This window comes from Pleurodeles waltl, chromosome 3_1 (assembly GCF_031143425.1).
Source record: "Pleurodeles waltl isolate 20211129_DDA chromosome 3_1, aPleWal1.hap1.20221129, whole genome shotgun sequence".
Classification (NCBI taxonomy): domain Eukaryota; kingdom Metazoa; phylum Chordata; class Amphibia; order Caudata; family Salamandridae; genus Pleurodeles; species Pleurodeles waltl.
In genome coordinates, this window is record NC_090440.1 from 1,772,576,472 (window position 1) to 1,772,589,459 (window position 12,988).

The window sequence follows — 12,988 nt, forward strand, 5'->3', positions numbered from 1 at the left end:
TCTTGCACTCAAGCCATAAGTCGGGTGGAACAATGATCTCAAACAAGATATTTAAGTCTTCCCAGAGACACTTTGCAAGCTTTACAAACCTATCTGTCTGCTGATACCATGCTATCGGCTTCTCCCTCAACCGTGGATGATCATTTGTGAATGACAGAATGTCTCCCCTAGTCCATGGTACATGGATCAGAACCCCACCCGCTGTTTCTCTCATCTGTAACATCTTTACTGATCCCGAATCTGGTGAAACTTTAGCTTGACTTGATCCCGGACTGTCACTTTTCTCCTTATCTCTTTTCTTAGCCCATCTACCTTCCCACTTTTCTAAGGCTCCCCAGATCTGAGCACTTTGCAGTATTTCTTTTAGATGCGCTTTCATTCCGGCAGACCTCGTGCTCGAAGTCCTTTGAGTCAAAGTCTAATATGTAGCTTCTTTTCAAATGTTTGGTATTCTCAATATCGATATTGTATTTGTCTGCCAGGTTCTCTAATTTCTGATGTACCTTACCTACTTCTTTAGTGATTTTAGGGCATAGATACCTCAATTCTGCTTCGGTTTATGACTCTAATCTGTTCCCCCCCTTTGTTCCTTCCACTTCATCCTTCTCAAACCTTTCTAACTTCTCTACAGTTGCTGCGGTCTTAGGAGCATAAGTCTTTTCTAACCACTCATTCACTTGTTGCACTGTAAGACCTTGCAGTGAAATATTCCCTGCATGCATCATTGGCGACTGTGAAGCATTTGTACTTATTGACTGCGGGGTTAGCACACCTAGCCCTTCCTGTCTCATTGCCTCCAAAGGTGTTTCTACCGGACCAAGGTCTAACAAAGACCTCGGTCTTTCAACTGATTGCTCTCCCGGGGCCATTATCTGGGGGATTCCTATGGACCCTCCTCTTATTGCATCTTGAGTCATTACCCCCTGATCACACACACCAGCCTTACCTTGCGCATACAATGGCACCGGTGGACCAACAGTAATTGGTAATGGTATGGCAGCAGGTGTCTGACCTGGTCCCAAACTCCGTTGAGCAGCAACTCCAAAAGTCTGATTCTCTGAAGCTGGGGCAGGTACTAATGGAGGTCCTGCTGCTGGATTATACCCTGGTATCAGCTGTTGCTGCAGCAGCAATTGTGGAGTTGGCTCAATCTGTATTAACCTTGGTTTTGTATATATCGGGTCTGGTGGTACTATCAGATTTGTTGTAGTCTCTAGCACTGGGACGTCTGGATAGATTCTCTGTATCTGCGGTGGAGGTTGCAACTGTATCTGCATGTCTGGCCCAGTGGGTACACTGACACCATTTTGTGTCAAAACCGTATCACTAGTCTGTACTGTATCAGTAACTCCCTTCTCCTGCGTCTGGTTCCCAGGACCCACACTAGTGCTCGGGACATTGTCGCTTACCGCATAAGGTGGCGGGCGATCATGTAATATCTGATTTAGGAATTCTTCATCGTCTGAATCATCTTCTTCTATCCAAGATCTCTTAGTCTCTTTAGGCTTACCAGAGTCTTTATCTGTTTTACATGTGGCTTTCTTCCCCTGTGTCTCGTCTCCCTGTGCTATTGCTGGAAACAATTTGAGTCCGTCAACTATTCCTCGTCTCCACATTTTGCTCTCATTGTCCCAGCTAAAGTCTTTTCTGCCCTTTTTATTCTCCTTTCAAATGTCTGCTGTCTTTGTTTAATAGCCATTAAATCCCAGACTGCTAATGCCTCGTACTGAGCCGGCCTCGGAGGTGGCTTTTGTACACTTAACATCCACCTCAAATTTTCCAAAATTCTCGTATTGAATGTTCCGTGTTCCGGAAACGCCAAACATCCCTCCTTTTCTGTCAGTTTGCGCCACTGTTTCATCCATAAGCAAGGCGCAACACCCTTTTCCTCCATGACTATATAAGCTGGAGTTCCCTCAGGCGGTGTAGGCTCCCCTTCACTCGCCATAATGTATGCGTCTCCTTTGAGAGCGCTCCTAAAAGCCTTGATAAAGTTCATCTTTGCGTCTTTTCTTTTGTTTGTATCTAATCAGAAAGTGACTTTAATTCCCAGGACACCTTCACCCACCTTTCTCAACCTATTGCCTCTCATGGACGGCAGCCAATCCGTGCGCAACCCCTCTCGGCAACTGACCTATCTCAGCGCGGCACTACTGACGTCACACTCACACATTGAAGCTGACAAAGTCTTGCGGCTTGTCCGCCCCTCACTAGATTCACAACAAACTAATGCAAAATTAGTGCGAGCACCTTTAACACAACAATAACTCAAATTTGCCGGTTTACTACAGGAAGGGTACACAACTGCTTTAGAACTTTACAGAGATTTCACTTGAAGCCTCGGCCGCTACTCTCTCTTTCTCATTTCCCACACCCGCAAACAGAATTCGATCCGCAAATCCTACTCTCGACTTGTCAATGGTTTGTCCTAGTGCACTTTAGAACTTGTCACAGTTTAGGGCGGGTCTGATCAGAACTTTGGTTGGGGCACCCCTTGAGGTCACCGAATATCCTAAAGAGGTAGTATACTGGGGCAGAGGAACAGCTAAAGGCATACACGGAAAGGACAGCTATGGATAGGCACAGGAAAGTAAAAGCAAAGCAATCCTTGTGTGAACAAACAGGAAACAGATTACGAAGGGACAAACCTGCTGGGGTTGTACACAGAGTAAGGCGCAGAAACTCCCACAGTGACAGGGAATGTCAATGCCTCTGTGCAGTTTGCTCTTACAGATAGTCACCCTGCCAGCCCCATAGAAAGGAGGCAGCAGAAATGATTCTGTCTCTGGACCCTAGAGCACAAACAAGGAAAGTACTTACATACACAAGACACGCTCTTGTGGGTCCAGCTGGAAACACAGTGGCGATTCCGGAGAAAACAGCAATAGCACACTGTCACTGTTAGGCGCAAAAGACAACGTATAACACTGGACAAGGATGGGGGCTGGAATTGCCTCCTGGAAACCAGGAGCCAACCCCAGTACAAAGGAGGACACTTATACACTGGTGAAGACTGATAGAACACTTACCAGACACAAAGAACCATGAAGAAACAGAAACAGAAGGGAACAAACAAAGAGGCAGAGGCAAGAACTGGGAACAGGCTCAGGCTGAAGTAAAGGCAGGGCTAGGACTTGAAAACAGGGTGCAAACTTCTGGCTGGAACAAACAGGGATAGGACTGGGAAAATGAGAGCAGGCTCTGGCTGGAACAGGCAAGGACAGGACTGGAATACAGGGAGTAGGAATGAGTAGTAAGCAGGACTGGGAAACAGAGAGAAGGTTCAGGCTGAAACAAGGCAGGAGCAGGGCAGAGAAACAGGGAGCAGGCTCTGGAAGAAACAAACAGGTACAAGGCTAAGAGATAGGGAGCAGACTCTGGCTGGAACAATCAGGAGCAGGGCAGAGAAACCGGAAACAGGATCAAACTGGAACAGAAGAGGAACAAAACTGGAACACCATCCGACAAAGGGTCTGTAACACAAAGGAATCGAAGTCCAATGCACGACGGGGAGCTTGAGGAAATGGCTGCTTATAAGCAGTTCCAAGCTGGGCTGCACAGGAGAGGTCACAGGTGTGTGTAGTTTCAGACACTTGCAAGTCCTGGAGGAGAGGATCCAGTGAAAAGGAGCAACTGGACTTCTCCCATAGAAAACAATGGGAAACAGAATCCGGGCTTTCCTGACTACCAGGCTGTGCTTTATGGGATTTGCAGTCCCAAGAAGCAAATGTAGTACTACACAAGTGTACCATGGTGAAAAGAGAAACAAACAGGAGTCAGCAAGGGACTCTAGATAAGTGTTTATGGTGATTCCAAGGCTTCCGACAGTCCCCGTACAGCGCCCCCAAGAGATGGGATGACCGAGTCGTAACAGAACTTGCCAAATCTCCATCGAAGGTTTCATACACACAATTGACTCAAACTCGGCTTGTCACCCACGCCCGATTGACCTAATTAAACCGCACAAATTACAACATAAACCCAAGTGTCTCCTACACTTGTCAATATACTCTGGAGTCTTAGACCACGACCGGTCCGTACATCAACAACCAACCACGTGGATAATTTTGAGCACAAAGCCCCACACTCATATGAAGTACGCTGACTTTCCTACTCTCATACTGCGGAGTACGCCCACTCCTACTAAAACAACATTACCTGGCCCAAATACACACAAACTTCACAAACCACCTGCAAAATGCATAAGCTGAGCAAGCACAAATCCTACACCACACATGCTAAAATGCCGAGAACATCCCCAACTCACTTAGACAGGCTCCGAGATCCCGGGAAAGTCATGGTGAATTTAGAAACGCATCATCTCTTCAATTTGCATTATCTCAGAAAAACAATTTAAACAATAACTCTCTGTCCTAGGGCCCCAAAGGGCCAAACCGTCGCTCTGCTACCAGAACTGTTAACGCGTCCCTTTATGATAATTTATTACACATCAGGACTCGTTTTCAGGCCAATGAATCTTTTTACCCTATTGAGAGACACCTTAGGACGAGATAACTAATCAATATGTCAATCAATATGTCTATAATGTCATCAATATTTATCACAACAATACATTTCACTTTAGTCAAAGTCATTAATCAATTCAAAGCTACTACCATGACCTTGCAGTCATGAATAACCACACCAGTTTAGTAGAATTTTATAAGTTTTATTCCATATTGGTTACAATTCTAAAAGCAGATGTGTTAATCTCAAAACCAAGAAACATAATAGCATAGTCACAACATGGCAACTCTGATAAGATTTCATTAAGGCGAGAATCACAAACATCAAAACATAACACGGCGTAAACATAGATCAATTTAGCAGAGTGTCAATAACGCGTCAGTTCAACAGAGCATAGATTCGGTCGTTTGTCTCTTTGCGTCAGTTTAGTGAACACCTGTCCTAACCACTGATTAGCATTAGCATGTTGGGCTTCATGCAAAACAATTTAGAACACCAATTTGGAAAACATCTAACTACGGTCTCTGTCAAAAGTAAGCAGTTGGTACCTAGAAAGGAAAAGCAAACAGACAAATCACAAATGCATTGTCATAGTTACCCTCCAAAGTTTTGGTCAGAGCACAGGTTCAGTCTTCGTCTTCAGGACATCAGTTAAATCGCCATCAGTCAGAACTCAACTCTGGGGCAAAATGGGGGCACTTCCCTCATAAGGAGGTAAAGTGTAAATGGGCAATCTAAGGACGAGGATGGTTCTAAGCAAACCAATAAGTCACCAAACAGAGTGACAAAGTTTCTGGATAAAATCAATAGCATTCCCTAACCCACCTAAATGGCTCCCCGTGTCATGGGTGTTTATCCCTTTTTCGTTGTACATTCCCCCAAAATTCTATTGGACCTTTGCTATACCCCACTATCTCTACCCTATTGGAAAACAGATTATGTCATTATTCTTTCAACCCATATTATTTTACAAGCTTCTCATTGGTCCTCATGTTCGATGTCTTCAGAGTCCGGTATGATTTCATCTTTCTGTAATTCTTTGCACATCTTTTGGTCAGTAGCCCCATTGTTTTCACCGGTTTGAACAACCTTGTACATTACATTAATCTACACTGTTGCATTTTGTCTTAATAATTTCTACAAACAATGTGAATTTCGTGTAAACGGATCTGCTATGGTTACATTCAGCTTCTAGTTTGAAGAAAACAAGAGTAAGCACACTGCAAGATAGGAGAAATACATTTAATATGAGAGCCAAGCAGCTAAGCTTCAGTTCATGCTAAATTAAGGCCTATAAGGATTTCAGCACAAATTCAATAACACAATTATTAATAATTAGTATAAAACTTATTCAGTATAACATTTTATAAACATTTTAGTCATCATTATTAGTTCACGTATACATTTGGCGGCCACTCCCCGTGGTCACATTTCAAGTGTACATTTAAGCAAAATTCACTACATCTGTTTCTATGCGGCATTATCACACATTCATTCATAAACATTGCATGTTAATATAGATTATATAAGCTACGCTCTCTCACTATGATGGTTTTCTTTTGTGTCTCCCCTTTACACTTTCCAGAACCTGATCGAATTAAGGAGGTACTGTACGACGCAACTGCGAGGGGCAGTGGGCGGGGTGGGGTGGGGGCCAGGACATTACGCCATTATAGTGTATATGGGAGGGTGGAGTAGAGCTGCAAAACATAGCAAACTGTAAGAAAGGAAATGATTAATGTTTAGTAGGGTTGGGCAGTTTTTCAAGTGGGATGGAAAAAGTGTGTGGTGTGAGGGGGAACGGAGTCTTTAAAAGAGGTGTGGCCACTGTAGTGGCCACATTCTATTGTTTCCACCCACCACTCTGTGAGGGCTGGCTTCCACACTTATCCTACACCCATCCATCACAGGCATCACCAGTCAGGTGACACCCTGCCAATAAAAGATGCTGGGCGTATGTGCCATCAGGCCAGTTGTCTACCACTGGTACCAGTGTCTGTGTCATCCATAATGCTGCATGTGGGCCTAGGGCCCATGCCATGACAGCCAATGTGGCATGCCTAAGAATTTTTTCAAACAGGTGTGCATGTATATTTATAGAGTGCTTACTACTCTTGAGGAGGCATTGAATAGCTTTATGCCAAGCAGCACACTGCTCTCCAATGCAAGGGTAGTGACTACGAAATTTTCATTGTTAATTACGGGTGTCACTCTTGTGCGCTCCAACAAACCATTCCAGGCATTCACTGTTCAAAGCTTACTCTTCATATGATGTATCAAAATGAGGTATATTGTGCAAACAGTCCAGTGATTCCCTTACTAGTGGACAGAGGCCTGCTCTAGCAATCCCAAGGTGCTCTTTTAGGGGTTATTGCGGTCAAGCATTGTTAGGCGTATCGGAGAGGAGTGTTAGACACATGCAAATACACACAGTCAACAAATGAGATATACAACTCATGAAGGCGATCCACACAAATTTACAAAAATAACAAGAATCTTTATATATGTTTTGGCACCAGGATCAATACGATCAGGTAAGTATATTTTGCAAGAAAAATCTTTACAGTTTTGAAAAGTCGACAATTTCTGAAAAGCTGCCATGTTATCCTGTGGAGAGAAAAACAAGTACTGCATTCGGGTATAGTTCAGCAACTTACCAGTCCAATCTCTGGGACTTTATGTAAATATTGGGCAAGGATCAGGACCACACCAACAGGTCACACAGGCCGGCCGGCTACAGAGGTATAGTACGGCGTTGTGTGCCCATTGTTACTCTATGGGGATCAGTCCAGTCGAAAAGATGCTGCAGTTTAGGACTGAGGATCCAGTCAGGAGGAACCAATAGGTGGGTTCCAATCTTGAGATGTCCGGGGACTGAGTGACACCTTCAGTCTTCTCCACGGGCAAGGAGTGACGGGTGTAGAAGTGTCCTGAGATGTCAGGGTTTCTCTTACCGGAGCACTCGCAGTTGAGGGGGCTTGCGGGCAGAGGCTCCAGACAGCGTTGGTGAGTCCACAGAGCTCAAGTCCAAGGTGGGCTTTGTTTCTGGACGGATGGGGACCACATTGGCACAGTTGGTCCACTTCAACTCGAGCTAGATGGCACAGGTGCAGTGGTGCTTTCCGGTGTGATGTTTTCTGTGGCCCAAAGTCCTCGCAGTTGTATTTGTGTGCCTGTAAGATGTTACTGGGTCTTTGTTGAAGGCAAGCAGGCCGCCCAGGCTTTTGGAGGCACAGCAGCTTGCTGGACGAGTCGATTTTGGCACAAACCAGCTGGAAAAGCAGACAGGCCAGCAGGACTTGGGACAAGTCAGGTGCTTCTTCCTCAGGCTTTGCTTTTGCAGCTCTTTGGTGTCCTTTTTCATCGTACAATGGCAGGAATCTGATTTCCTGGTGCCAGGGGCTCCCCTAGGTAATGAATTTAAGGGTGTTTGGGGGGTTTAGGCTAGTAGTGAATGGGCTACTTACCCCTGGGGTACTCCATCCCCTATATACTACACCTCCTCTGGGAGGTGGGCATAGCCCTGTCCCAGAGTTCCCTAATCTGCCAACACCAAGATGGCAGATTTCTAAATGTTTGGCCACATCAGGCAGCTCACCTTAGGGGTGGGACTGATCATAGGGGAGAACACACCTCTATGAATACAAAAATTCCCATCTGTCCAGGTGCCAAATAGGCCCTAGGGCAGGGGGGTCGGCATCTCTCCTGTGAGCAAAGCCAGATCTGCATTCCAAGGGCCCCCTGCCATGCCTTAAAATGCAGGTTGGCAGGCCATCCTGTTGGGTGGGGGGCGGCAGTACTGTAATCACCTCTCTCACAGCAGTCTTTGTTTATGACCACCCGAAAGCAAAGGCTCTCAACCTGGGGGGGATGCGTGGGGGGGCGGAGAAGGTCAGATTTGTGTCTGGTGGTAGCAGGCTGGCTAAAACTGGTCATTCTGTACATGGGTAGATGATAGGTTTTCAGGGGGCACATCTAAGGTGCCCTCTAGGGGCATGTATTAATAAATTAATCACTGGCATCAGTGAGGGTTTATCAGTATGAGATGTTTGATACCAAAATCCCAATTTTCATTGAAGCCATCATGTATCTGGAGAACTTGTATTCACCAGTGTCCAGCACACACACTGAAAATGGCTTACCTGTTCATTCACCATGTCTAAGAAACTACAAACACATAGCAGGGGCATATCTGCTCACGCAGATACGTCCTCACATGCAATGTGATGCACCCTGCCTTAGGGTTGTAATGTCTGCTGTAAGAGTGACATATATTGCATGCAGTGTTTAGGGGTGCCATGTCGTGTTTTCACTTCTAACTGCACCAAGACACGCAGCCTACAATGGCGGTCTGCATGTGCTAAATGAGGGGTCCCTGAGCGTGACACAATACATGCTGCAACCTTTGGGGACTCGCTTTGGTACCCATGCCCCAGGTGCCAGAGGTACCGCTTACTAGGGACTTACCGTGGGCTGAGGGGGGCAAAGACTTTGTCAATTGTGGAACAATTGTACAGTTTTAGGGAAGGAGATCTGGCACTAGGGACCTAGTTTGTAGGAACCCAGTGCACTTTTCAAAATTGCATTGAATACCAGGCAAAAAGTGGGGGTGGCAATGTCAAAAAGAGGCACTTCCCTCAATTCACTCCAGTTTTTGTGTGATTATAATAAAGTAATAGGAGTCAGGCATGATCATTAGTGGGGAAAAGGGGGCTATGTGAGTTCATGTTGATATTTGGTGGGGGTAATAGATGAGCTGGAGGTGATTAAGTCCTGTTAAGTTACAGGGGTATCGTTTTCCAAAAGAGGAGATGTTGTGATCTTTGAAATAAGTTTTTGGAAATTTGCAAAAAAACATTCATAGAGATTAAGGCAAACGTTTATTTGATTGTGAGAAGGTTGTTTTCAGAGAGACGAGGTATGCAGTGGATGGAAAGAAATGAGAGAGCCAATAAAAGGACACGCAATAGCAAAGCTTTTAGGTTTTACCTGTAGGAGAGCTATTGGCTTTGTCAATGTTTTTTATGAGCTGCTGTGCAGCATGGCGTGAAGTAAAATATATATTTTTTATTTTATCCTATGTTGCAGAACAGATCAACTGCTGTGCAACATGTAAATAATTCTTTTTTTTCAAAGCCAATAGACATTGCATAGGTGAAACCTACTGGCTTCGCCATTGCTTGTTTTGGTCTCCCTCACCTCTTAAGTCAACCTGAGTCATGCATTTGGAAGACAACCCTCCAAAAAGAACTTGTCCTTTCCCCATAGTAGAGAGTATAACAGCCTACCTTTTGTTCTGTGGTTGCAGACACTAGGGCCTTTCATTATGACCTTGCCTGTATACAGACTGCCAGGGCCAAGGTGGCGGTCTGACTGCAGCCAAAGCATTGGTCCGACTGCTTTGGCAGCAGTCAGACATCCACATTATGACCATGGTGGTTCGGCCACAGTTGGACTGCCAGCACCACCAGTTTCCCTCCACTGGAGGGACTGGCGGTCCTAATCTGCAAGGGCAGCGCTGCATGCCCCACCGCCCTGGGGTTACGTGTCGCCTCTCCGCCAGCTTTTACATGGGGGTTATGGAGATGGGGTGCAGGAAGCCCCATGGGAACCACTGCCCATGCACTTGGCATGGGCAGTGCAGGGGCCCCCATGGACAGCCCGTTGCACTTTTCACTGTCTGGTATGCAGACAGTGAAAAGCGCAATGGGTGCTGTTGCACTCTACGCACCGCAACATTTCCACCAGCTCCATTATGAGCTGGCATCAATGTTGTGGGCTGGTCCCGTTGGGCCAGCGGGCGAAAACACAGGCGTTTCTGCCCAGTGACCCAGCAGGGAACTTGTAATGGGGCCCACGGGAAGGTGGCAACCTGACCGCGGGAATTTGTTGGGCGGGCTTTTCCGCTCGCCAATCTCAAAATCACCGCCTAAGTGCCACACCTCAAGACCATGAAGACTTTGGAGTAGCCAAGAGATGGGGCTAAGGCAAACTACAAGCAGAAATATCAAAACCATGATGGCAATTGCTAGGTGCAAACATGCCTCCCACCTGCACTGTTTACACTAGAGTGAGTACAGTTCCAACCAAACAACAGCCACAGCTGTAGCACTCGGTGCGCTGCCAAAACAGGGAGTGGACAGGCGTCAGCACATGCCTTGAAAGTAGAAGGTGACCACATATCACCAAGGCTGCCCTGCTTAAAAATGCCCACCTCCCTGATGTGCAGGAATTGTGGGTGACAAAAGTTAACATTACCATAGTGTTCTCTCCAGGGCCTGCACAAGCATAACTTGTGAAAGACTAATGCAGACTGTGTCTCAAAGGAAAAAACTCTACAGGTGTCAAATGAATAGCAAAAAAAAAATGAAAGAAAGAAAAAACACAAGGGTTTACATTTCCAAGCAAACACTGCTCCACCCGGGCAACATGGCACAGAGCAGGTTTACATATACAGAGCAAGTATGTGTCAGAAGGGAGAGTTCTATGGGGCCTTTTTAACACTTTTTGTCTGGGCAGCCCTTTGATGGGCCTTTTGTTTCTTATTATCTGAGAGGCAGATGTAAAATTTAAAAATTCTATCAAGAGTTTGTTGCAGGATGCTTCTAGTTAGACTTTCCAAACCAGCCCTTGTATTGATTGTTGGAGTGAGAGGTACAACTGAAGATTCAGTTGTGTAAAGTGAAGGGGGCCTCGAAATGAGGCCCAGCCTTTTGTCTTTTTGATTACACTTTGTTTGGCTAATTACACTTCTTTGAGCCTCTGTTACGGGTACTCTAGGCCAGAGATTAACCTGCAGTGAGAGGCATCATTACACAAAGGCTGTGTCAGGATAGCTCTTTGGCAAGGCCATCTGAATAAAGAACCAACCTAAACCAGTTCTGCACCATATATCTTTTAGAAACATTTATCACAGGGAATGAACAAAATAAATGCATACATTTTCTATTTGGGACATGTGATGTCAAACCTCTTAATGTGTCTAAAACAAGCCAGCCATTTTGGATTTGCCACTGCTCATTATCAGTATTAAACAAATGATTAACAATGATTTTGTTGTGAATAATTAAATAACTACCATCCTTGTATCTCACAAATCCAAGTGGAGTCAAGTGTATAAGAGCCCATCAAGGTCATTGAGGAGAAATACTTTTTTGGAGGGTGACACTGGATTAAAAAGCAGGTGACTAGTAAGGTATGAAGGCATGTTTGCAGGTGAGTGAACTGAAGGGGAAAAAAACAGCAAATGTGGGTAGATTGACAAGTATGATAATTACAATTGGACACATTTCCAAGTCTGAGAGTATGGGTCTGAATTTTACATAACTAGGGAAGTTTCAGATAGTCTTAGTCAATCATCTTCTCCCTTTCACACCAATTTCTTCTGCAGTCTCTTGCCTGTCAGACATGTAAGCCCTTTTTCTCAACCACATAACCTTTAAATCCTCCCTTTGCATATCTCATTTGTCACCTCTTTCCTCTTCAGCATCTCATTTTGCTGTCTCCTCCACATCTCTCTTCATCTGCTTCACCTAATCATCCGTCCCCACACACAACTCACTCATACACCTGTAAGCACTGTATTTTCTTTTCCTTTAGTGCTGTCAGTATTTCAGGAGCTGCGTACCTCTTTCTCTCAGTTTCTCACAGAATCACTGTTACATTGGGTTCATACATGACCATCACTCAGTACAATCCGCAGAGAGGCCTAGGATTGGGCACAGGATAGTCTGGACATCTTTATGACTCACTGACAGGCACTGTGATTAATTCACACTGTTTTCATCCATAGCTTCAGAGCTTTCAATCGTGTGTCATCATGAATAGCAGTCTACAGCCCAAACTCAGTAGAGGCGACTCAGGTCACAGTATGCCCTATATAAGAGACGTGTCACAGGAAAAAAAAAAAACTCCAGAAACACAATATCTGTAAAAAGCTAATAATCTTGAGCTCTGAACATGTGAAATGTAAAATGGGCCTAAACATGAAGGGCACTGAATACCATAAAGGTTTTTACAGTCATTGCTGAGTATTTGACCCATGTTTTGACTGTAATGTTAAGGACATGGATATAGAAACCAGTAGGGTTCCATTTTAAGTAATTGTTTTTTATTTATTACTGGGTCTGATACCTGGCGGGACTCACCCCACTTAAATCCATGGAGCTAAGGAGAGGGAAGTGAGCTGTTGATGAAGAAGCAAATGATGCCATCACCCCTGCTCTGTCATGAGACTTTGCCTGGGTTCCCTGTATGGGATTGCTCAAAATATGAGTCAGAGTAGTGAGTTCAGCTGCCGCTAAAGGCTTCATTGTACTATTAAGTCCATGCCTTGCAAAAATGTGCAGCACAGTAGACACAGCTCCCAAATGAAAACAAACACTCCCACAGGTGCAAAGTATCCAGATCACGATTGATGAAAGCACTACTGCTACTAAATGCAAGTGTCAAAGCTCTCCCTCTGTGCACAAACAGCATTATATACTTGTCCATGAGAACTCCTTAGCCCTCCCTTTAAACC